The sequence below is a fragment of the Podarcis erhardii genome, assembly GCF_964252035.2.
Source record: "Podarcis erhardii genome assembly, chromosome: 6".
NCBI lineage: Eukaryota > Metazoa > Chordata > Lepidosauria > Squamata > Lacertidae > Podarcis > Podarcis erhardii.
Window position 1 is genome coordinate 4,958,052 of NC_138510.1, and position 26,593 is coordinate 4,984,644.

The 26,593-nt window shown below is 45.9% G+C and overlaps 2 protein-coding genes across 3 annotated transcripts in view; one reads left to right on the top strand and one right to left on the bottom strand.

Moving 5' to 3' along the window:
- LOC309344981 (signal-regulatory protein beta-1-like) overlaps positions 1-26,593 on the bottom strand; it is a 134,900-nt gene that overhangs the window by 36,092 nt on the left and 72,215 nt on the right. The gene's annotated exons all lie outside the window — the stretch shown is intronic.
- The window catches only part of CSNK2A1 (casein kinase 2 alpha 1), a 43,896-nt gene continuing 21,620 nt past the window's right edge, over positions 4,318-26,593 (top strand). The window contains exons 1-2 of one of the 2 annotated variants that reach the window (XM_081867988.1): positions 4,333-4,446; positions 13,216-13,257. The gene's annotated coding sequence lies outside the window, so the exon portion shown is untranslated. Of the gene's footprint in view, positions 4,447-13,215; positions 13,258-26,593 lie in introns of both variants that reach the window. The other variant, XM_081867987.1, reaches the window with a different exon arrangement.

The following is a 26,593-nucleotide window of genomic DNA, read 5'->3' on the forward strand; positions in this document are numbered from 1 at the left end:
ACACAGCGCAGACCCAGTGTCGATCTCCATGTCACATGGAGCTCCTTCAATGAGCACCGTGACATTCAGCTTGCGTCGCGTAGGCGAGTCGGTTTGGCCAATCGTGGTTCCAGACGGGCAGCGGCAGTTGGTGAGAGCAAAACAACTTTCCTTGGCAGACTGGAGTGAAGACTTGGACTTGCGAGTCGATGAAGGGGGGGGTGTCAGACGGAGCCGATTGGCAGACCTTAGCGATGTGGCCCCTTCTGGAACACTTCCTACAGATGGCGTCTCTGAATCGACACTTGGCATGGGAATGGTTGCCTCCGCAGCCGGCACATTCCGGTTGGCCCTTGGACTTCTGTTGGAACTTCCTGCGCTCCCGCTTTGTCTGGTGCACGTCATTGTCTTCACTGGAGGATGCCTCATCACTGCTGGCCTCTTCATGATGCACCGGAACTGGCTCCCTAGCAAGACGCGGGCTGCTGGACTTGCGGATCTGAGGCTTTCTGCAGCGTGAGGTCTGGCTTGGCAAGGAGACGCCGTTGCAGATGTATGTCCCGGACCCCGCAGACGATTCGATCCATCAGGGCATCGTCTAAGTCTCAGAGCTCACAGTGCATTGCAGCCTGTCGCAGGGCGGTGGTGTAGTTGTTGATTGACTCCCCTTCTGCCTGGTTCCGGTGGTAGAACGCATGGCGGGCAGCAATCTTGGACGGCTTTGGTGCGTAGTGGTTGCGGAGCTTCTCTTGGATCGTGTCCCATGGTGTTGCCTGGACTGCTTCAGGCGCAACCAATGCTCGGGCCGTCTCAAACACCTCAGGCCCACAGAGGCTGAGGAATAGGCCCCGCTTCCGATCCTTTGATACTACTGTCAGCTCGTTGGCTTGGAGGTAGCAGTCGAACCGAGCGAGGTAGGAGTCCCATGATTCAGAGGCTGGCGCAAACGGCGGTAGAGGCACAAGTGAAGCCATGATTCTGATGCCGGCGTGAAGGGCGATGGATGGAACACCGTGCTCTAGCCAGAACAGTCAGCTCTGAATTGGTTCTGTCCAGTGATTTCGCTCAGTGATTTCGCTCTGTGATTCAGCTCAGTGATTCAGCTCAGTTCAGAGGCTGGCCGCATCTGGCTGTGCTCTGATGTCCATCGATCCCACCTTCGTCGCCAGTGTTAAGTTGTGGGTTGACATAGCAGACGACTCAGCGATTTCTCCAAGTGGCTCTTTATTTCGTAAGCTGGAATAGAACTGACTGCAAACAGCTCAGCCGGCCTGCTTTTATAGGCAGCCGGCTGTCAACATTGTAGCAACAACAGCCCAGAGTTCCCGCCTAAAATAACTGACGTGGACCTGAGTGAAAACTATCTACAGACCTGAGTGAAAACTATATACAGTATCCCCCTGCTGGCCCAGGGTGAAACTTCACTACATAACACAAAAAATCGGATTCCAGGTGGAAAAATCGAAATTAGAAACAGAATTGTTAGAACATAGAATTTGTCTAAGATGTATAACCTGCTGTTGAAATGGAACACTCAGGATGAAACTGTGAAGTCTGCTATGATTAAATGGGCACAAGATGTTGGACACAACATTATGTTTGCTGACTGGGAATAGTTATGGACCACCAGTTTGAAATTCACGGCATGTAATGCCTTAAGAGAGAATGTTATGAAAATGATTTACAGGTGGTACATGACTCCAGTCAAGCTTGCAAAAATCTATCATTTGCCCGATAACAAATGTTGGAAGTGTAAAGAGACTGAAGGCACGTTCTTTCACCTTTGGTGGACGTGCCCAAGGATTAAGGCGTTCTGGGAAATGATTTATAATGAATTGAAAAAGGTACTTAAGTACACTTTCTTGAAGAAACCAGAGGCTTTTCTCCTAGGCATGGTTGGCCAATTGGTGCCAAAGAAGGACAGAACTTTCTTTATGTATGCGACAACAGCAGCTAGAATTCTTATAGCAAAACATTGGAAAACACAAGATTTACCCACTCTGGAGGAATGGCAGATGAAGATGATCGAATACATGAGATTGGCGGAAATGACTGGCAGAATTCGAGACCGGGGAAAGAGTCGGCGGAAGAAGATTGGAAGAAATTCAAGGACTATCTACAGAAATACTGTAAAATTAATGAAAGTTAGAATGATGTTGGACAGAAATTAAATGGTTACCAGCTGTAATGTAAAGGTGGAAAAATAAGTTAAGTTAAGTTATATTAACGTGGTAATAAGGACTTTGCTGAATTTAAGTCTAAATTGCTTGTGGAATACAAAATTGCTGGAATACAAAAGGGGAAGGTGAGAGGAACTCCGGGATATAAGGTAATGGAGATAAGAATTGGGAATTATACCTGTTTTGTTTTGTTTTCAAATGTATATGTATGTTTTTCTGTTGTGTTAATTGGATTTCTTTGGTTTATAAAACTGGAAAACTTTTAATAAATACTTATGTAAAAAAATAAAAATAAATACTGCATGAAACTTGTCATTTCTTTGGACTTGCTGTGGACTCACCACGCAGGTGCCTTCTGCTATCCGGAGAGCAGAATAAACTCTTTCTTTGAACCAACTCGGTGTCATTTTGACTTCCTTCCTCCTGTCCCGGAGCAACGCAGACCCAATCGGTGAACTCCAATAAGGCTACAACACCATTGATGGAATCTTTCAAGGAGTTGGAGATAGCGTTTATAAGTGGTCCATGTTTCACAAGCATATACAGTGGTGCCTCGCAAGACGAAATTAATCCGTTCGGTGAGGCTCTTCGTATAGCGGTTTTTTCGTCTTGCGAAGCAAGCCCATTGACAGCTTAGCGGATTAGCGCTATTAGCGGTTTAGCGATCAGCTGTTAAGCGGCTTATCAGCGGATCGGCGGCTTAGCGGCTTAGGAAAAGGGGGGGGGGGAGAAAAAAAAACCTCAGGAACTCGCAAGACATTTTCGTCTTGCGAAGCAAGCCCATAGGGAAATTCGTTTTGCGAAGCGACTCCAAAACGGAAAACCCTTTCGTCTAGCGGGTTTTCCGTTCGTCTTGCGGGGCACCACTGTAGTAAGGTTGGTAGTACAATAGCTTTGTAAACAAGCATTCTGGTTTCCCTGCGAATGTCCTGGTCCTCAAACACTCTGCACTTTACAGTATATACCCAATTTATAACTGTGCTCTGCAAGTGAGGGAATCCTGCGGATCCCATCTTATACCAGGAGGTCTGTATCATGCAGTATAGGAATGATAGCGAACTCTGTTGTCTTTGCTCTGCCTACTGAAGATCTTCCTCTTCCAAAACGCCTTCCAAAACGCCTCTCAGTCTACATCTGTACTAGACTTATTTTTAAGATATTCTGAATATGTTTTCATCACTTTTTGTTTGCTGCCCTGGGCTCCTCTGGGAGGAAGGATGGAAAATAATAATAATAATAATAATAATAATAATAATAATAATAATAATAATGCTGCTCTTGGAGCACCTAGGAAAAACACTTTTGAGTTTTTTGGTGACTAATTAGCAGGAACACTCAGACTAATGAGTAGTTAGGGAACAGACAAAAGAGGATTAACATTCCTTAGGTCATTAAGGAATCAGAGAGGTTTTTTTAATGGCCTGAGCAAATTCTCCTGCCTTTGGAATGTGAGATGGACCACAACTCATTGCAAGTTTCCAGCTAAATGGGTAAAATAACAACAACAACAACAAATTCTTTATACCCCGCCCTTCCCGGTTCAAAAACTGGGCTCAGGGCGGCTAACAACAAATTTAAAACACTTTAAAACACTTAATTATAAAAGTGACACGCCTTACAGTGCAGTGCAGGAGTCTCCCTGTGGTGGATCTGATAATAATAATAATGATGATGATAATAATGATAATTATGAAAATAATAATAATACTCTCCCACCTCTGAACAGTTGCTAGTTAGTGTCCCCAAGCTTTTCTAAACGGGAAAGTTTTTAGCAGGCGCCGGGAAAGATGTAGTGAAGGCGCCTGCTGTATCTCAAGAGGCAGGGAGTTCCAAAGTTCAGACGCTGACAAACCAGGATAATAATAATAATGATAATAATGATGATGAGAATAAGAATAATAATAATAACGACGACGACGACGATGATGATGATGATGATAATAATAATAATAATAATAATAATAATAATAATAATACTTTGCCACCTCAAAACAGTTGCTAGTCAGAGTCCCTCAGCTCGGTCCCCAATCCTGCCTTTCAGAGAACTACACCTCCCAGAAGGCAACGCCTGTAAAGCGTCCTGCGCATGCGTCCCCGGCAGGCAGCGCACAGAGAAGCCTCCCGAGTTCTAGAGGGTCCCGAGCGCGCGGCGCGGCAGCGACTTCCGCTTCCGGCCAGCCTCGCTCTGGGCCCTGCGGCTGGCGGCCGAGCCTTGTGCCTCCGCCATATTGTCTGTGTGAGGCCGGCGAGGGAGGCGCGGTGGTGGCTGCTGCCGCCTCCTCCTCAGGTGGGTGGCCGTAGCGGCGCGGGGCGCCTTCCCCGGCCCGCATGGACCCGGTGGGGGGGAGGGGAAAGGGCCCAGAGGCGGGAGACGGGGGAGGGCGGGGCTTCCTCGACTCCCCCTCCCCCCCATTTGGAGCCTCAAGGGAGGGGAGGGGGCGGCGCAGTGGGGGGGGGCATATATATAAAATGAGAAAATGAGGGGTCTCTGCCTCTAGAAGTGCGGATTTTGCTTCTTCGCCCCCCCCTCCCCATGAGGCAGCTGCATAGTATGGCAGCCTATGGGGGGGGGGAAGGGGAGGCTCCCCATCCTGGGTGAGGCTGCCAGTGGATACGCCCCTGGGCGTGAAGGGAGCAGACCCCGCCTACCGACACCCCCCCCCCCGTGCACCAGTTGACCACTGGGACGTTTCCTTTTGTTGGGGGGGGAGGGGAAAGAAAGATTCCCCCCCCCCATCCCCAATTATGTGAGTCTGGGAACGAAGCAGGACAGTCCTTTGAAAGGTGCCCCCCCCCCAATTTGGTCCTTTTTGCACTCTAGCAAAAAAAAAAGGTTATCTTCCCTCGGCCCCCCCCCAATGTGTGTTCTGGCATATTCTTTTGCATATGATGTTGGGGGGGGAGCAAGGAGGGGTCCTGCTAAGGGTCTGCAGTGATTCTTTTGGGGGCAGAACGGAGAGGATGTCTCCCTCAAGGGGGGCAGGAAGGGTAAATCATGGTGGATTTGTGTGTGTGAAAGGTTGCTTTTACCAAGGATCTTTTGCCCCTTTCCCAGGCTGCATAGGGGATCTCTTTCTGTGCCAGATGCTGAAGGGTACCTGTAAATCTCTTTATTTGTGAGGTCCGCAAGTGCTTGAGCCTGAGCATCTTTCAGGAGGGTCCGTTGGGCTTGTGGTTCTGGGAGCTTGTTGGACGGTTGAGGATAGCCTAGGGTGGGGTCATTAATGCATGCTAATCTGCATTTCAAAAACAGAAACAAAGGTATTATCATTTCCCAGGATTGTTTTCTCTTTGAGTAATTGTGGTTGGGAGAGTTTAAAAATCTAGGGTAAATATGTGAAAATTGCTGGTTCCTTTGCCCTATCATTATGGGGGATATAAGAATTACCTGGTTGGATCTGACCAAGGTCTGTCTAATTTAGCATCCTGTTTCCAACAGAGGACAACTGGAAGCCTCTAGGCACTACTGAGTAGAGTCATCCCCAGGGAACTTGTAGAGTCCTTACTGAGGTGCTCTTCTCCCAGCTAATTCCCAAGACAAGCCTCTCTGTCTTCTTGGGACTAAGGTGGGATGGGAGGTTCTGATTGCCTTGTTCCAGCTAAATGTAGGAACATTTTCTGCACAGTTGAAGAGTGCTCTCCTCAGTTACTGTGGTGCTGATACTGTGGGGATTTCTCCCCATCCTGCAACCATCTGTATACAAAGATCAGACTAGATAGGACAGGACAGATAAGTGTACCTGAAAACAGTAAAGTGTGATATTATAAAATTGACTCTCGATCCTACAAACTTGATTTCTTGCTGTCTGGGCTTCTGAAGTGCTTTCTGCCCTTGCTTTTTGTTTTATTTTAACGATTTGTTGTCTCTTCTTTTCATGGATCATGCCCAAGAAAGCTGTTCCTTCCTTGGTACGTGCAGTTGGTGTAAAGGGATGTCTTTTTCCACAGTGATAGATAAAAGGTATTAACTCCACACTAGGAAGTCGAGAAGCTGTATGTAAGTTAATGAGGTTAGAAATAAGAGAATGTGAGGAGCCAAAGAAACATTTCGAGTGAAAGTTTCAGAGCTTCTCACAGTGTTCTAGATTCCAGTCCTCATAGCAGTTGGGGGGGGGGGGATGAATAAAAAATATTTGATGCAGGCATAAAATGTTAGGACTGATATTTTCCCTATTGTTGGGTATGAATATATTGAGCAAGTGCCCATTTTAGTTCTGTTCATCTTCAGCTGAATTGGTTTCCTCCTTATCCCCATGAGAATGTAATATTACTAGGTAAGAAACACTCTTTCCCCATTACCTGACAAGTTGCATCATCTCAGTTTCGCTATATATTGGAACACTTTCATTTATTCTTGTAGGAATAGTGGGTTGGGAAGTGAGGGATAGCCTGAGAATGTTGCATGCTGCATAGGTAAAGGTAAAGGTACCCCTGCCCGTACGGGTCAGTCGTGTCCGACTCTAGGGTTGTAGACCCATCTCACTTAAGAGGCCGGGGGCCAGCGCTGTCCGCAGACACTTCTGGGTCACGTGGCCAGCGTGACAAGCTGCATCTGGCGAGCCAGCCCAGCGCAGCACACGGAAACGCTGTTTACCTTCCCGCTAGAAATCTGTCCCTATTTATCTACTTGCACTGGAGCTTTTAAATCTTGGGTCTTTAGGGAGGACTTCTCCTTTCTTTACCACTAGAATAGGGAGAGATTCCTTCCCAGGTTTTATTGTCAGCCCTTGTAGGAGTATGATCCCACTACCAAGTGTACATCTGCCCTGGCTAAGTGGGCATGAGGGATGCTTCCCCAACCAGCAGCATATGCAAATGTCTGCCTGTAATTTGGTGACGGTGGTCAGGAAACCCCTGGTTCCAATATGCTGTGGTAGCTGAAGGCTGATCTCTTATCTTCTACTGTGTTTCCCCTTGTGAGAGGTTGATCTCTGTTGTTGGCTTATTAGAGCTACAGGATTCTCTGCACATGCTTACCTGGTAGTTGAGTAGCATTGAACTCAGTGAAACTTACTGATCACTAGACATGTTATAGGATTGCACTGCTAATTGTTAATCAACTGACAATTTCGCTGGTTCATTGCGGAGACACACTTTTAACTGATAAAGGCAAATTTTAATTTGAGGTTGAGGGGCATCCCTGTTAGTGTAAGTCTTTAGGCTAGTTCGAGTTTGTGTTGCTGTATGTCAAGAAAAATAAAGATGGCCTTGTTATCAATGAATGGTATTTCATGAGGCTTCCTATATTAAGGATTTAGTGACATACAGACTTGTTTGAAATTATAAGCAATACAATGACAGGCTCATCCCCAATACTTCGGCTGGATCTCCATCCTGAAGCTGGTGGCTAATATTTTATTTATTAAAACTGTATACTGCTGAGGTGGGAAAGGCAGGGTATCAATAAATTCATAATTTAACAAAATGTATACAGTGGTGCCCCGCAAGACGAACGCCTCGCAAGACGGAAAACCCGCTAGACGAAAGGGTTTTGCGTTTTGGAGGCGCTTCGCAAAACGAATTTCCCTATGGGCTTGCTTCGAAAGACGAAAATGTCTTGCGAGTTCCTGCGGGGGGTTTTCCCCTCCCCCCCTTTTCCTAAGCCGCTAAGCCGCTTATCAGCTGATCCGCTGATAAGCCGCTTATCAGCAGATCCGCTAAAAGCCGCTAAACCGCTAATAGCGCTAATCCGCTAAGCTGTCAATGGGCTTGCTTCGCAAGACGAAAAAACTGCTATACGAAGAGCCTCACGGAATGGATTAATTTCGTCTTGCGAGGCACCACTGTACTGCCTTTTATCCAAAATCACAGGGCAGTTCACAACATAAAAGTACAAAGAGAACACAAAATACATCATAAAAAAACAAACCAATAACCTCCCTCCCACAAACACATTTAAAAGGCCATAGAATGTTAATCAGGCAAAGGCCTGGTTGTAGAGAAACATTTTTGCCCGATGCCTAAAGATCTATGATAATGGTGCCCGGTGAGCCTCCCTGGAGAGACTGTCCCACAAACAGGGAACCATCACAGAGAAGACCTTGCATAGAATCATTGCGTTGGAAGGTACCATGAGGCTCATCTAGTTCAACCCCCTGGAATGCAGGGGTTTTTTGCCCAGTGTGGGGCTCGAACACACAACCCTGAGATGTAGATCCTTTGAAAACATCTCCATATAAGTCTTCGGCACCCTAGCTATGGTCAGGAGAAGCAGAATAAATTATGCAAAATAAGTTCATTCAAATGCACTTGCTTCACAGAATTTGGACAACAGAACACTGACTGCAAATCACAAAGCAGTGAGATCTGCAGGTGATACAGTCAGGGGTTCCTCATCTCTTTTTTACCATTTTGATAAGAATGTACCTTTTGGCCTGTGCAGCCATGCAAGAAAAAGCTGATTGCCCCGGGGAAAGTATCCTAAGTTGTTTGTACAGTAGAGGTTTATGCCCCGAGGAACACTTTCTTTCTTGCTTCTGATGGAAGCTAGCTTTCAAATTCTTGATTAGAATCATTAGTCGCCGCCAGAATGGAGTTTCACAAAACAATCTCAGCTTTTAAAATCCTCCTGTGCAGACCAAATCAAGCTTGAGCTCCACATAAAGCTTGCAGTGCGTTACACCCTCCTAATAAACATGGGAAGCTTTCATGTTGACCCTGCTCTAAAGCAGTGTTTGGGTGAACATTTCTGTGGCCATTGGGCTGTCGTAGAAGTACACAGAATATAGCCAGCAGGGCTTGGAAATATTGCCAGCTCCATATTTTTGCTCCACCCACTTTCCTCAAAAGCCCCACCCTCCAATCCTGGCCAGACTTGGGAGATTTTTTTGTCATTCAGTGCTTGGATCGATGTGTGATAACATGGCATGCACACTGGCTAGAGCTTGTTATCAAAATGTGGGTGTGCCTTTCTTAAATTATTCCAAATGAGAATTGCTCCTTTTGATGAGATGTGGTGCAGATATAGCCCGGCTGACGCTTTGAAATTCAATATGCTTGCCTACCTACCCGATGGAAGAGTGACCTTGCATAAGGGTCTGCCTTTGCTCCCCATCTTTAACATAGTTACACCATTTTCTTCAGCTTAAATGCTGAGGTGTCCTTTCAGAAACACAAATTCATTCTTCCCCACAGAGAGGACCCAGGTGTTTTTCCTTTCTTTTTTATTATGCTTCCCTTCAGAATAATTTTTTCCAGCTTACAAAAACAGAATAAATAAATAAATATGGTAACTAAATGCAAGAATGAACTCCAGGCAAGCGTTAAAAGGCCTATTGCGAAAGTTAACCTTTTTGAGTTAGTCACCTGGAAAGAATGGCTAGTCATCCATTACTGGCGAGTAGCTAACTGCAAGGTTACTTGGGTCCATGTGATCTCTGCTCTCAAACTCCAATCTTGCACTTTACGAGTCTGATTTATGTTGCTCAATAAATCATGCAGATTATCTTTGTGCTCACTTAGCTGTGCTTTCTGTCAATATTTAGCATTTCAGCATTGAGGCAGTGGTGGTATGGCAATAGAGGACTGAGGTGGTTGAATGTTGGAAGGCTCTAGAGAGAGAAGGTTAGCACTGGGGGTGGGTGTTGCGGATGGGGTGGAGACGGCAGGATGCTGGAAAGGTTCATGGAGGTTCTGCAGCTTGCTAAAGCCCAGGTTAGTCAAACCTTACTGGAACCATTGCCCGTCCTTTCTGAGCTCTGTATTTTCTTCATATGCTGAGATCTGCAAACTCAGATCTGCTGCAAAACCAAAGACTCCTTGCGAAAAGCACACATTAGACTTTGAGACTGGCGGCTGTTTGTCTCATTTCTGTTTTGCTCTGTTCGTGTGATGCTAGTTCTTGCATTTAATTGCAGAAGTGGCATGCTGGGCTCTCAGCAAGTGTGTTTAAATTATTTGCCACTGTGGATCATAAAGTGTGAAAAATAGGGCGAGTGAGAAAATGCCCCATTGAGATGAGTCAGGACAGTTTGCATTCCTCTTAGAGATACAGTTCACACTCTCTGGGGAGGTGGGTACATGACACCACATCGTCTTTGCATCTGCTTATGGTACAAATTCAGAAGTCCATTCTTGAAGCTATTATGGTAAGCGATGCACTTTCTAAATAAAAATTGCGGGCTGAGGTTTTTATTTTTAGTTGGGGTTCTCGCCTCTTCCATCCCAAAGGCAGATAGCTGTACAGACAAATGCCAAATCGGATATTTTAATATTTGAATACTGTTGTTGGAACTTGGTGTGGAAGGAAGGTGATCTTAAGAGAGGTTTCTTTTAAGGTAATCCTAATTTTCTGAGCTTCCACTAGTGGGTCAGGACGAATGAGTGGACCACATGAACAATGCTTACCACCATTAATAAAATAACTTTTGCACATTTTACTCTGACTTGCTTCAACTATGAACACTGTTAATAGTTACAAAAAAGAGAGAAACTCATGAGTTATTACTTCTCAGCTTTGCCTATTGATTTGCAGGTAACAAAACACTCTCTCTGTAGAATTGTTAAGTGGTTTTGGGACCACTTCCTTGCTTTTCATCTGGTCATGTTAGGTTTTAAGAACGAGGTTATATGTGGTAAGTTAGGAAGTGAGTCCTATTTTGTAGTACGTGGGGGTTAAGACTGTGTTCTGATTCTGAAAGACATGAGCACTGGATTGAGTTGGTATCTTGCCCTTTGATGCTTAGGAAATACAGTGGTTCTCAACCATAGTGGCAGCTGGAAAAGATAGCCTTATCGGCTGGGTGGGGGAAGGCTGTATGCCTGAGCTCCCTTCTGATTCCTGCGTGGATCCAACATGGATCCTGGAATAGCGGAAGTAGCTTCCTGGTGAGGTAATGGCCCTATAAGTAAGGGCCATTAAAGTAACAAAGGAAGTGTCTCTGTGCCGGATACCAAATGGGTGGGCTCCCCCCCTCAATGGCTGGTAGTAAGAAAGACAGATGCCAGAGTTGGGAGTTGAGTTATGTGAGCTAGAAACAAGGCTGCTGGCTGGGCAACTGGGAGACAGAACCATGCTTGATTTCTGCTGGGATCCAAGGCTATGGCTATGGGAGAAGCAATACGTTCTTGGATGTTCATGCTGCGAGCTCAGGTTGTGTGTGTGTATATATATGGAAATAAAGCATCTATCACGGGGGTCAGCAAACTTTTTCAGCAGGGGGCTGGTCCACTCTCAGACCTTGTTGAGGGGGCAGACTATATTTTTTTGGAGGGGAATGAATTAATTCCTGTGTCCCACAAATAACCCAGAGATGCATTTTAAATAAAGACACATTCTACTCATGTAAAAACACGCTGATTCCCGGACCGTCTGCTGGCCGGATTTAGAACGCTGAGGTCCAGCGCCGAGGGCCTTCTAGCGGTTCCCTCACTGTGAGAAGCCAAGTTAAAGGGAACCAGGCAGAGGGCCTTCTTGGTAATGCCACCTGCCCTGTGGAACATCCTCCCACCAGATGTCAAAGAAAAGAACTACCAGACTTTTAGAAGACATCTGAAGGCAGCCCTCTTTAGGGAAGTTTTTAATGTTTAACAGATCACTGTATTTTAATACTTTGTTGGAAGCCACCCAGAGTGGCTGGGGAAACCCAGCCAGATGGGCAGGGTATAAATATTATTATTATTATTATTATTATTATTATTATTATTATTATTAAAGGCGATTGGGCTGGATCCGGCCCCCGGCCTTCGTTTGCCTACCCATGATCTATCATAAAGACACCACAGTCTCTGCTGTCCCTCATTCTGAGGAAATCATTTCCTGGGTAAGCACATGGAACCTTCTGGAATCTCACTTGGAGATTGGGGTGGCTCACAACCTGTGGTCTGAAGGGCACATACCTGGAAATGTGGTTGACGTTCCTAAAAATGTGATCCGGCTTGCATGAAATAGTAAGTAATACCCACGTATGACTGTTTAGTTATAGTCGAAAGCAGAAGCATTTTTGGCATTTGGAGTCTTGTCAAGAAAGTACAGAGCACGTTTCTCTTAGTAGTAGCTAAGATTTGTACATTGAAAGTAGGGAAATTGGCAGCTGTCCCAGATATTATTCTGTGGTTGGAAAAAAAGAAAGTATGCGACCTTGGAGCAATCGAGAAATTAAGCATTAGTCAGATAATGAGACAGAAGATTGCATTTGGACAAATGCATTGCAGTGGTTGCACAGTTTTGTCTTCAGGAAACATTGTAAGCATGAACATGGGTTTGTAAAAATAGCCTCAGAGTGTGAGATGTTTGTGTTGGTATTTGAATTTTCAATAATTGGGATATTTTGAGTATTTCAGATTCGTTAGGAGGTTGTGATCTATCTATATATTTGTGTTGCATATCATATTTGACTTTTCCACGTTGTTCTGCATTTTATAAGTTAACAGTGTGTGTGTCCGTTCCCCCCATTTCAGCGTGCAGTTGTGCATGGGAGGTGTGGCCCTTCTCCCTGCACCTAAAGCTCTTTCAAGCTTGGAACACCTGTGGGACCCAGACATGCCTTTGCTTTCCCTTCAGGTCTGAACTGTTGTGGTTTAGTTGTGTGTCAAATGAGTGCACACTGCACCTGGCAGAGGCAGAGCAACTCTCTGCCTTCCCTCTCCAGCTCTAAGCTACTGAGGGAGAGGAGTGAGGGCTTATTGTCTTCCCCCTCTTCATAACTCGAAGCTTGGAAACAGAAAGACGAGCATATATATCTCTCCCCCCCGCCATATCCCATCCCATGCTGTGTTTGAGACATAGCACCCTGCCCCTTGAGAAAAGGATGTTCTCATGCCAAAACCTGTTGAGCTGTGATCCTCAGGGTTTGCGCGACTCCCTTCTACATCACTGCTTTGTACTTGGTTTGAGACCTGGTTGTCTTGAAGGATCACCCAACCCAACATAAATTTGCTTGTAGGTTTGAGATGGTCTTTCCAGGCCCTTCTCCTGACGCCTTGCTGTTTAAAGGCCAGGGCTGTTTATCCCTCCATTCTCTAAGGCTTTCAATGCTCCATAGTCAGTTCTGCTGCTTTAAGGTCTTATTAATGATTTTGCTGCCGTTTTTCACAATGCTCTCTCTTGTTTACCTAGGTTTTGTTTGTGAGCCATCCTGAAAATGCCTTAAATTATAAGGTAGGGGAAATTGTTCTTTAAAAAATGAACTTTAGAGTACGGTAGTATTTAGGAACTAGAACTTCTGTGAATCACCTTTACAATGAGCCATTCAAGAGTTTGACAGACCAGTTGATCCAGCTTAAGTTGTGGGTGGGCTAGTTAGAAGCAGATACGTTTTTCAGAGGAATGGGAAGCAGGATTCCAATGCCAGCCAAGGCAATGGATCAGGCTGTTTCTCAACTAATGGAAAGGGAGAAGTTTTTCCCCCTTCTCGTATAATACTTTGATCTCTGGGCCATCCAGTGAAGCTGAATGTTGGACAGACAAAATAAAAGACAGATAAAGTAGCGCATAAACTGTGGAATTAGCATCCACAAAAAGTAGCAGTGGCCACCAACCAGTGTTAGAAACCGATATATAAACTGGGCACCAAATGGCTCCTTTAACCAGGGTTACAGTCGCCAAAAAAGGAATGCCTAGTTGCCATTTTGGGGCCAGACAGCTTTAGAGTCGTATTTTTCAATATGATTTTTTGGTTCCTGAGATTCATTCTGATGGTGCAGATAAAATACTGCATTTACTTGAGTCTAATGCGCACCTCAATTTTCAGAACCTTGAAACCAAAAAAAGTATTTGCTGGCGAATGTCAATGAGCCATTGATTCTAATGCACACCTTGATTTTCGCAACGTAATTTGGCCAAAAAAGGCGCACATTAGATGTGAGTAAATATGGTATAACAGAATTCTACAGGATGTGTTGATAGGGTGTGAAAACAGTCGAGATCCAAGGACCCCCAAGCATGCACCTCCAGGTGGTAGAGATGTTAGGTGCCATCCTGTAACCCAGGCATCTTCACTTGATCACAAGTGGCCAATAGCCAGGTGCAAAATGCGCCTGCTGATATCCTCCCCTTAGCTGGGTCATGCCTTTTATTTTCCATAAAACTTACACAATGCAGTCCACTCATTTCTAGTTCCTGCCAGTGTACCTTGGTGCTTGCCTCTCCAGGCCAGACTCAAGAATCAATTCATCGGGCCAGTTGGGAGAGAAAAGCCTGCTTAACTGTGCTGCAGGAAGCTTTCCTCAAGTCAGGGCAAAGCCTTGTGTTTAAGCGTTAGTCTCACAGTCATCGGCAACAAGGAATTGCATGCATGTTGAGTGAAGGAGAAGGAGGGATCAAGTACTCTGTCCCTCCCCTTAGAAGCACGTGAGCTATGAGAGGAGAGAAACACCCTTGTTTGCAACCGTGTAGGAACGCTGAAGGTTGTTGCAGGAGAATCAGAGCTCTCTGTTTTTGCCTCTGCCAGCCCCCAGCAGGCTAGCACAGATGCTGGCAGGTTAGTAAGTTTTGTGGACTTTTAAAAAAAAAACAAGGATGCTTTTAGATGGAGCTGTGAGGGAGCGATATTAGGATATCTTCCCAAGGAACAACTTTTCTCTCTTCTCTGTTTGGGGGCACAGCCTTTCTGGGATGTTCCAGGGTCAGCAGGTGCTTTCAAATGTGGCAATGTCCCACCCTCCAGTTTCATCAGCACCACCCAGCTCCCAGGCTTCCTGGCAATTGCGGCCTCCCAAGGATCCTACTTGCCAATATGCTAATACTCTGACTTTGTTTCATGGCCCTGGGCTTCTTTGCACTAGCACGGCAGAGAGAGGAGGTTTCCAGATTGTACATTTCACTCTGTTTCTAGCGGCAGGCTGCTAAAGAGAGCCAGCGTGGTGTAGTGGTTAAGAGCGGTAGTCTCGTAATCTGGGGAACCATGTTCGCTTCCCCGCTCCTCCACCTGCAGCTGCTGGGTGACCTTGGGCTAGTCACACTTCTTTGAAGTCTCTCAGCCCCACTCACCTCACAGAGTGTTTGTTGTGGGAGAGGAAGGGAAAAGGAGAATGTTAGCCGCTTTGAGACTCCTTAAAGGGAGTGAAAGGCGGGATATCAAATCCAAACTCTCTCTCTCTCTCTCTCTCTCTCTCAAGCGGTTGTGCTTAATTTTGAAAATGAGCTGATTGAGCACCAGTTTCTCTTTCAAGGACTGGAAAAATCCTGTTTGTTTGGGTGACTAAAACTTTGATGCTGCTACCTAGGAATTCTGAATAGTTCTTCAGCCTTGGTTTCCTGCTCAGGATATTGGCTCACTCAGGGTAATGCTACAAGATTTAGAATAAAAGGTTCAATGAAGAAATTGCTATATTGCTGGGAAATCACGGGAGAGTTATTTCATCAGCTGAATTTTCCAGCTTAGTAGCATTAGAGCCAACCCCCTGGCGCTGGCCACCAAGGCTGGCACAGTATTTACCAGGAAACTTGTTTTTTTCCTTTCCCCGAGCCAACTTGGGGTTGGGACAAGAGGGTCAAACAAAGCATTAAAAGGACCCCCTGGAGTTCATTCTGAGCCAGAGGGACAGGGAAATTATTCTTCTTCCGCCCTTCCAATCTGCTTTGGCAGTTGCATGTTAAGGCAGAGGGGAGGAAAAGACCAGGTGTCTGACTGGAAGGTGGAAGAAATGGGGATGAGGAGCAGCACAGCAGTGGCTCTGGCCGGCGTTTGAGGAAAGAGAAGCCGTGAAGCCTTGGGTAGCAGTGTTGGCTGCCTTGCTATGGGCTGGGAGCCGTCTCAGTAAGAGCTCGGCTTGAAAGGCAAATCCTACACAAAAGAACTTTAGAGAACTGGTGATGGTGTATAAAGGAAGGGAAGGATTGGTCAGTAGAGAGCTGGAAAGCAGGATAGTCATTCACTGAGATCCTCTGTGTGCCAGGCCAGAGCAGTGCGATGCCGGAAATCGTGTCTGCACATGTCCGCGGCACTGGCAATCGCTTCTGCACATGCCCAGACACCGGAAATCGCACCTGTGCAGAAGCGATTTTCAGTGGCTGGGCATGCACAGAAGCTATTTCCGGCACCGCGGACATGCGCAGACACAATTTTCGGCATCTGGGCATGCACAGAAGCGATTTCTGGAACCGCAGAAGAGAGTCCCTACACCGCGCCGGTTTAGCACACCACACGGGGAATCGCTGGGTGGGCAGTTTGGTTCAGGGGCAGCTCATGGGCCAGTTAAGCGACCCTCATGGGCTGCTTCTGGCCCATGGGCCTTAGGTTGCCGACCTCTGTCTTAGGAGAATTCTTGTTTTGATTTGGGGGTGCTTGGATATTGTGCTGCACCTCCCATAAAACACCGACTCCACAAATATTAGGCTGGAGAGAACAAACCTAACAGCTATATGTTCTAAGAGGAGAAGCTGAAAGGCGAAGATTCTTTTCTGGCTTCAACAGAGGAGCGGACAGATTCATGGAGGAGAAGGCTATTGAAGGCGGCTAGGCATTATGGCTCTGCTGTGCCTCCACAGTTGGACACAGCAATACTTCTGAATACCAGTTGCTGGAACCTGCAGGAGGGCCGAGAGCTCTTGTGCTCAAATTCTTCTTGTAGGCTTCCTGCAGGCATCTGGTTCGGCCACTGTGAGAACAGGATCCTGGACTGGGTGGGCCGTTGGCCTGATCCAGCAAGCTTTTATGTTCCCCCCTCCCCTGGCTCAGCTAGAGAAGCCTCATTGACAGCAGTCAGTGAGTGAAAGACTGGCTCCGAAGCACAACTCTTCAAGCGCTGTGATGGTGTCAGTAGGGTTGCTAACAGGGGGCCAGAACAGTTTCTTCACTGGGAATGCTTTACTGTGCAATTTATACAGTCTTTTCTTCAGCTATCTCCCTCCTGCAGAGTTTGCCCTGTGTGAGAAGGACCACAGTCTGACTCTCCAACCCCTGCTGTTTCCATGGGTGTAAATATTCAGTATGGATCTGTCCAGAGGTCGGGGGGGGGCATAGCACTTAACTGTTGTCACCATGTAGATACCCCTCAAAAGCTAAGGCAAGCTGTGGCGCTTGATGTGCCCTAGCTAGAGTTATCTGCAAACAAATGGGAAGGGTGTAGTTAGGGTGGAGACACAGTGATATCTCCTGGTCCAGAGGATTTCAAGATTTGCCAGTAGCTGTTCTGCCATGAGTGCTTCAGATATGGAGTGGGAGCTGTGAATGCCTCCCTTCTCTTCAGTTTTATGATTTTGCTCCCTTGAAATTAAAAAAGTAATGTGGTGGAGCAATGGACAAGAAAGGGAATAAACATTTAATTTCTAAATTTGTGGCCAGAGTAAAAAGGAGGGAATGGGATAATAATAATAAAAATAAAATAATAATTTATTACTTATACCCTGCCCATCTGGCTGGGTTTCCCCAGCCACTCTGGGCAGCTTCCAACAAAAGATTAAAAACGCATTAAAACACCAGTCATTAAAAACTTCCCTAAACAGGGCTGCATTCAGATGTCTTCTAAATGTCAGGTACCGTATTATTCGCTCCATAGGACGCACCAAGTTTTTTTGGGGGGGAAATAAAGGGGGAAAAATTATTTTCCCCCCAGGCGCTTGTGGGGCCGGCAGCGGGGAGAAGCGCTCTTCTCCCCGCCGCCCGCCTGCAGACCAGGTCCGGGGATAGCGGGAAGACTGCAGGCGGGCGGTGGGGAGAAGATCCATCCCGCTCGCTGCCCGGGCTTCCTCTTTAGCCGTGCATGCCTCTCCAGCCGCGGGAGGCTACGCAAGGCTAAAGAGGAAGCCCGGGCAGCGAGCGCGATCCATCCCGCTCGCTGCCCGGGCTTCCTCTTTTTCCTAGCACACCTCTCCAGCAGCGGGAGGCTGTGCAAGGCTAAAGAAGCCAACTTTTAAAAAATCTCTCTATCTCTACCTCTTTTTCTTTTTTCGTCCTTTCTCCACCCCCTTATTTTCCTCTGGATCAGTGTTTTTATCTAGATTAACGTTTTAGTTGGGGGGGGGATATTATAAAAAAGGAAACTTTGCAGCTTTTATTTTAGTATACAATAAAAACAGATTAAACAAAACACAAGAGAAGGAACTAGCATAGAAGAAGAAGAGAAAAGGGAAAGAGGGAGGATACAAAGCCATTTACCAGAGGTAGATCTTAACCCTTGCCTCACCTGGGAGCTTCTCTGGGCAGGAATTCCCTCGGCTTAAGTGGGGTGAGGGCAGAGTGGCAGGTGGGGGGTACCTACCTAGATAGTGAAGCCACATGTCTCTCCAATGAAAATTGGGAGTGGGCATTGTGTGAAGTGGCTGTGGATCTCCTGCCGCAGAAGTGTACGACTGTATAGAGTTGGGAGGGCCACCCGAGGGTCATCTAGCCCAGCCCCCTCACAATGTAGGAATCACAGCTAAAGAACGCCAGGCAGATGGTCCCCCAACCACTGCTTAAAAGCCTCCAGTGGTGGAGACCCCCAACAACTTCCGAGGTCACAGAATTGCAGGGTTGGAAGGGAACCCCAGGAGTCATCTAGTCCAGCCCCGGTGGACAGCGGGCACGATCCATCCTGTTGTGCAAGGCTAAAGATGCTGCTCAAGGCTAAAGAGGAAGCGCGCAGCCTGTCCTTTGCTCTTTGGGGCTGGGGGGGGGATAATATTTTTTTCCTTGATTTCCCCCTCTAAAAACAAGGTGCGTCCTGTGGTCCGGTGCGTCCAATAGAGCGAAAAATACGGTAACTTGTTCCACCAGCGCAAATATTTCTACTTGCACTATGGAATGCCCCCCACTTTGCTCCGGAGGGTTTGGAAAACCTGCTCCTTCCCCCAAAACAGATTTTGGGGGCTTACAGGGGGAAGAAGTTCTGTTGCACAAGTGGAAATACTTACTCTGATGAAACGTGTTAGTTGGGGTACCCCCCAGCGAAAACAAACTGGTTTAGTGTGCATGAGCAGTGTGCTTGTGCAGATACAGCGGGTTCTTCATTCCTCACTGCCTCACACTTGTGGGGAACAAGTCTGATCCGAACCTGAGCTTACGGTTTGTTTCCTCCAAACAAGCAATAAGCCAAGAACACCCTTTGCTTCTGTTCATGCTTTAAACAGTGATGAACAAACCATAAGCCCAGGTTAAGCCAGACAGTGCCTGGTTTCCCTGAAGCAGGAACAGCGAAGAACAAAGAGTCTTTAGCTGCAGCAACCTGCTACTCATTCACATTAAAGCAGGCTTAATAAACTACAGTTTAATGTGACATTCCAAGCAGGCTGCGCACACACACGTATATTGCACCTTTATTTCAAAACATGGATTTCTATTCATCCCTCTCTGTCTGTTTACAGAAGCAGAGCAAGGCAATTTCTCGGCCGGCCGAAATGCCCAGGTTCTTGTAGAAACAAGTAGTTAGTAAGCAGAGCAGCGTTTCCCCCATTAAACGGGAAATAAATGTTCATGTTTGGTCATAAATATTTATTATCTGAGTGCTGAACAAATTTCCAAGCTTTTGGTAGAGTCTGCTTCTAATACAAAGAGAGTACACGACTGCAGATGAGCTCAGTGATTCTGGAGAAATAGGTGGTGGCCTCTCCCAAGGCCGGTGATAATTAGTGATTGCAAACTCCATTTGGCCTGACTTGGAATTGGGCTTGGCAAAATATTAGATGGGAAATTACATAGTGGTCTCTCCCCCCCCCCAACTCAGTTCTAAGATCCAGGCCCTGATGGAGTTCTGATGATGCAACCACCCCCTTCCCTTTCCACTCTTGCTAGCAAGGATTGGGGTGGAGAGCAGAAATTAACATATATGAGTACAGTTGTGCTGGTAGAGCAATTAATTCAGAGAGATAGCAATGGTTCCATGTTCTGTGGAGCTGCTGAGTCATCCAGATGTTTTCCTTGCTGGCAAGAGATGCTCTGCAGATGTTTCTTCGCTCTTGTGCTGTCTTCAAAGGATGGTGCAATTGCAGCTTCATAACAATCTAGGTTACCCTTGTATTGCGCGTAGAGGACAATAATTACTACTCTGGACTATATCAAGTCAAAAAATAGAGGCAAGGCCCCTACCCAACAGTGTTTGCTGAAACTTTGCAAGTCCTGGACAGATGCCTGGATATTCTTCTCCTTCTTCTTCTTCTTTGGCGATCACTCGTAGCTGAGTAAGATTTAACAACGAGTCCATAAGTGACTGTGGAGGCCAATTCTGGATCCACACATCCTTCCACAGTGGGGACATTGGTTTCCGGGCAGGAGTTGATCACGGTGTGGATTTGCCAAGCGTGCCTTCCTCTTAGCACGTTTCTCCCTTGCGTCCTGAGTTCGAGTGTCTTCAAAGCGCATGACACCTTTGGTAAAAGCTGTTCTCCAACTGGAGCACTCGCAGGCCAGTGTTTCCCAGATATAGTGGTGGGCTGGATGAGGGCCAATAAGTTGAATTAATTCTGATAAGATACAGGTCCTCTGGATGACCACACTGATTGGCGGAATTGGCCGATCTACCATTCTGCTTTTGCAAGAACTCGACCGTTCAGTGTGGCAGCGCCTGCCTATTGGAACTCCCTGCCTATTGATAGGGGCAGGGGCCTTCACTGTACTTTTTTCAGTGCCTTCTGGAAACATTCTGGTTTAGAAAAGCCTACCCAGATGCTTAAAAAGTTGGGGCAATATTTATCTGTTTCAGTATTTTAATTTTTGTATGTTTTAAAGTATGGCTGTCATGTTTTCTTGTGTGTGTGTTTTTTTGTAAATTACTTTGAGGTGGTTTGTTTGTTTGCTTGTTTTGCAGTAGAGCGGTGGATAATTATTGTGGAACAAATAAATACCTGAGTAGTATTTATTCCCAGCTGAGAACTAATTAAATTGCTTATTCTGGGGCGGGGTTGATTGCACTCACTATTAAAGAACAGGTGTATACAGTGGTGCCCCACAAGACGAATGCCTCGCAAGACGAAAAACTCGCTAGACGAAAGAGTTTTCCGTTTTTTGAGTCTTTCCGCAAGACAAATTTCCTTATGGGCTTGCTTCGCAAGACGAAATGTCTTGCGAGTTCTTGCAAGTTTGTTTCCTGGAGAGCCAGTATGGTGTAGTGGTTAAGAGCGGTAGTCTCGTAATCTGGGGAACCGGGTTTGCTTGCCTGCTGGGTGACCTTGGGCCAGTCACATTTCTTTGAAGTCTCTCAGCCCTACTCACCTCACAGAGTGTTTGTTGTGGGGGAGGAAGGGAAAGGAGAATGTGAGCCGCTTTGAGACTCCTTAAAGGGAGTGAAAGGCGGGATATCAAATCCAAACTCTTCTTCTTCTTCCTTTTTCTTAAAGCCGCTAAGCCGCTAATAGCCGTGCTTTGCAAGACGAAAAAACCGCAAGACTCGCGGAAGGGATTAATTTCGTCTTGCGAGGCACCACTGTAGTCTGGTGGTGCTCCTAAAACCAGCACTCACCTTGGAGGCTTAAGAGGCTTCTGCTACTAAAAATTTCTTTTACCGGCTGCAAATATTCCTGAGCAAGAAGAGCTTTGTGCTGTGGTGCAAGCACTGGTAACCTGGAATCAGCGTTCAAATTTTCCCAGGCACATTTTGCACTTGACTTCTCGGCCACTTGCCACCAAGCGAAGCTGCCCAGGTGCCAGGATGGTACCTGATGTCTCCACCATTTGGAGGTGTGCACCTGGGGATCCTGGATCTTGACTATTTTCACACATTAGCAACACATCCTGTAGCATTCTAGCCATTATATTTTATCTGCACCATCAGAATGAATTTCAGGAAGCAAAAAGTTGTGTTGAAAAATACAATCTTCGAGCCGTCTGGCACCAAAATGGCAACTAGGTATTTTGTTTTGGCGACTGTAACCTTGGTTTAAGGAGCCATTTGGTGCCTAGCTTATAGTATATATCTGAGTTTCTAACACTGCCTTGAATTGGGTTACTGTAATGCACTTTATGTGGGGCTGCCTGTGAAACTGGCTTGGAAACTACAGCTAGCGCAAAACTCTGTAGCTAGGCTGTAGTCAAGAGTGGCCTCATACAAGTATGTAACACCAGTCCTGAAAGAAGAATAATGCCAACAAGCATCCTTCAAGGTACTTGTGTCGGTTTGTAAATCCATATGCAGCTTAAAACTTACAAAATTATATCGAGGAATGAGTTTAGGGTGCTATTTTCTGTGTCCAGTTAGTTATCATCACTGCAGATTTAAACAGTGACTGCGACTCTCTCGCTTTTGGCAAGGAGAAACATTTTCCAATTTATTGGCCTTAATTGGGCGCCCAGGCCATGTTGCTTCTGGAGCTGGGAATTTGTTAAACTTTTAATCGTGTTTGGCCTGTTTGTTTTGCTAGAGTAAATAGCAGATGTTTGTCGGCAGGATTGGTTTGGGATCAAATTGTCCTCAGCCTTTGAGAGAGAGAGAGAGAGAGAGAAAGAAAGAAAGAAAGTAGGAGATAAAGGGCAGAAAATCAAAACAAACATATTACCTCCAGGGGAACACCAGTTAACCTGACACTAGCAGGGAGTCTCGCTGGAGTCGTCTTACTGAGGTTGCTCTCCCTCTTTGGCATCTTGAACATTGCGAAGGAACCCTGAGACGCCTACTGTCCAGGGAGTCTGTTATCCAAACTAACAAACAGGGCACCCTTGGGGGCAGGGAATGCATTTCTCAGCATTACTGTATGTTCCTGCGTTTGCCAAGTTCAAAGTGCCGGAATGAATTTCAATCTGAACCAGAGGAGAACTTGGAAGATGAACAGTGCTCAGATCCTTCCAGGCAGCAATATCTCCCATCCGCAACCATCCTAAAACTGACCCAACTTGCCGTGCTGCTATCAGAATGACAATATGAGGCACACTGAATGCTGAAAAGCGTTGTATAAATGCTGCTATTACGCATTTCTTGATTTAGATTGCATCAGCAAATAGAGAAGTTGTTGCTGTTTGTGTGGAGTGTGGCTCTTAATATTGTAATTACAATGGAGAAGTGGGAGGTTCAGATCACCTGTAGCAAACCTAGTGTGATGCTATATTTACAACTTCAAAGGGCAGTTAGGAGTTCCATACTTCTGATTTGTAGTTCAGAGCCAAATGATACATTAAATGTGTATTTGTATGTATGTGCCTTTCGAAAAATTGCCACGGTGGTCTCTTACCCAAATCAGGACCACAGGTGTGAGGGTGGTAAATTAAAATCACCAGTCCTCTAAAGTGGCTATTTTCCCCTGGCGGGAAGCTGCAATTACAGTTTTTTTGAAGAAGAAGAAAAAAACCACACCATGCAAATGCTCATTTAACATAATGTATAGTTTGGCTCTCAGTCCCATTGCCATTATGCTACATTAACTCTCATAAGGACCATGCAAGAAGAGGACACCACCCCTCAGCTTAAAAGGGGGAACGTTTGCTGGGATCATGTGGGGTCAAACCTTTGCAGAATTACACACTGTCTCCATATGCCTGTGCTAGTGGTTAAATGTGTGTATTTATCCTCGCATGGGGTAGTGTTATACTTGGGTGGTTGCCAATCACTGGGAGATACAAAGGAAGGAATGCTTAGCAAACATCTTTGCTTGTGTACCATCTGTCTGCTTTCAGCCACATGACATGACGAAAAAGATTCCACGGTAGAGCTTTCATTTCTTTCAGTAGCGTGATTCACCCACTTTCTTTCCACAACACCAAAATTCTCTCCTCTTTGTAGCCAATATGGATGGAGCTTTAGAATTCTTCTCTGATAGTTAAATATTTTGAGTGTTCATAGTTGAAAAAGAAATCAATATGTCTTTCTCCTCTCACCACCCCTTCCAGCAAGTCTGTCAGGTGTATCTGGGTATTGTTTTTGTTGGATATTATGGTGTGGTATTTTTAAGTTTTTATATTGTGAACTGCCCTGGGATTTCTGGATGAAGGATGGTATATAGAGTGAAATAATAATTAAAAAAATACAATAATTTAACGCGGCAATTTCTGGAGTTAAGACCTCGAGTCTAGGAATTTCCTGAAACTTTCACAAGACTTACACTGCAACCCCTTGTGTGTTTGCTTCAGAAGTGGATCTTTACCCTAAGAAACTAGGGGGGAGATTTTTTTTAATGGCAAAGGCTGCCCTTTGAACCCAGTGGAACAAATGCGTAGGTTTGAGAAGCTAGCCACCAAGCTTCCTTTGGTGACTATGAATTATGTGCTCACAACCTGCTGCCTGATGAAAGCATGATGTGCGAGATTCCCTCTCCTGAGTTTGTTGTGTGTTGTAGCAATCTCAGAGGGGAAACTTGCTTTTGTCTAGACGGGAGAGTGAACAGCCCTTCTGCTTTCCTGAGTTCCAGAATTCTTTGGGCAGAATTGGGGTCATCTTCCCTCTGTGCACCAGGATTCGCGACGACTGTTGCAGCAGCAGTCATCCTTTCGAGCACATTCAGCATTACCGCTTGAGCCATGCTGTGCTTTGGAGATGCTGAAAAGCGAAGGACACAATACGGATTCTTGCTGCTTTTAAGTGTCTACAGATCCCAGTGCAAAGTGGCCTCCCTTCTCTTTGGGAAGAATCAAGCAAAGTAATTTCACCTGTACCATGGAAAGAGAAGACCACATGCTGCTGCTTCTAATTCCCTCCACCCAGGATGTGGATCATTAGTAGAGTACCCATCCCAATATTCTAATATTTGGCGGGCGGTATTGGTGATGGCACACCAGAAGAGGGATGCTAAGGTCATGGCACATTATTCAGTTTAAGAGGCTGACCCAGTTTTGAAAAAGGCAATTCCATGCTAGGAATCATCAGGAAAGGAATTGAAAATAAAATTGCCAGCATTGAAGCAGGTTTATGCAAATCTGTGGGGCACGACACTTTGAATACTATGTACAGTTCTGGTTGCTACTAGAAGGATATTGTAGAACTAAGAAAATGGCAGCCCAATGATCACGTGGCTGAAACAATAATAAAATAATAATAATAATAATAATAATAATAATAATAAATTTTATTTATATCCCGCCCTCCCCAGCCGAAGCTGGGCTCAGGGCGGCTACAACAATCAAAATAATCCAACGATTCTAAAAACATTTCATTATAAAAATTAATTAAAATCAAATTGATGGCAACCATTAGGCAAAATTCTGTGCAGATTGCCAGAGGAGGGGGGTCAGGCTGAGCCCTGACCAAAGGCCAGGCAGAACAGCTCTGTCTTGCAGGCCCTGCGGAAAGATGTCAAGTCCCGCAGGGCCCTAGTCTCTTGTGACAGAGCGTTCCACCAGATTGGAGCCACGGCCGAGAAGGCCCTGGCTCTAGTTGAGGCCAGCCTAACCTCTCTGTGGCCTGGGATCTTCAAGATGTTTTTATTTGCAGACCGTAAGTTCCTCTGTGGGACATACCAGGAGAGGCGGTCCCGTAGGTACGAGGGTCCTAGGCCGTATAGGGCTTTAAAGGTTAAAACCAGCAACTCCCCTGTTTGGAGCTATTTATTTGGGGAGGAAAGCAGATAAAGAGGACGTGCTACAATTAATGCTTGATGTGCAGAAAGTGAACAAGGGAGAAGCTTTTCTCTCACACATATTTCTGGATCCCAGGGCCATCCAGTGAATCTGAATGGTAAGAGATTCGGGGCTGCTGCACCATGCTGAACACACGGAAACCCCTTCACCTCTCTTGCGAGGGATACCTTTGGGTTTCTGGGGAGAAACATGAAAAGCAGTGTTTGTACGAAATGCCCCAAACACAGTGAACACGGAAATCGCCAGCAGTCCAAGTAGAATGATCCGCTACCTCTAGAAAACTGATTTGAATGCCAGAAATAGTTGTTGTGGAAGGAAGACTTGGGCATTCAGCAAATGCTTATTGCAAGACTTCCATGGAAGTGTGTCATGTCTGTGAGCAACGTATGTATTATAATCGCATTGTTTTAGGGTGTTGTTTTTAGGAGTGCCTCTCTAGACCAGGGGTCGGGAACGTTCAGCCCATGCAGCCCACGAAGACCGTTTTACCGGTCCATGAGCCGCCCCTGAACCGAGCCGCCCGCTTGGCGAGTCCCCCATGCACTGCGCAACGCGGCGCGGGGACTCACTAAGCGGCGCCGGAAATTGCATCTGTTCACGTGCAGATACTGGAAATCATGTCTGTGCATGTCCAGACACCGAAAATCACTTCTGCACAGGCACAATTTTCATCATCTGGGCATGTGCAGAATCATTTTCTGGTGCTGCGGACACGTGCAGGCGCAGTTTCCGGCGTCGGGCCCACAGGCGATCTCCGTGGGAGTGATCCGGCCCATGACAGGTAAAACTTGACGACCCTTGCTCTAGACCATGCTTCTATCCAGATACAATATGAAGAGTTGGCATTAGGCTCACCTAGGATGTCTACTGCAGTCATGGGTCCCCATAGGCAGTGTGATAGCTAGTGATGTTAAATTCTGGAGAATATTCTTGATTAATGAGAATATTAGAGAATTTTCATTTAAAATAGGAGAATATTCATTTTAATGCATTGAAAATGATATAATTTGTTAATATACATGTTTATTCATGGGTAAAGTTGTTCAGATGGCAACCAAAAACTGTACAGATACTTTTATT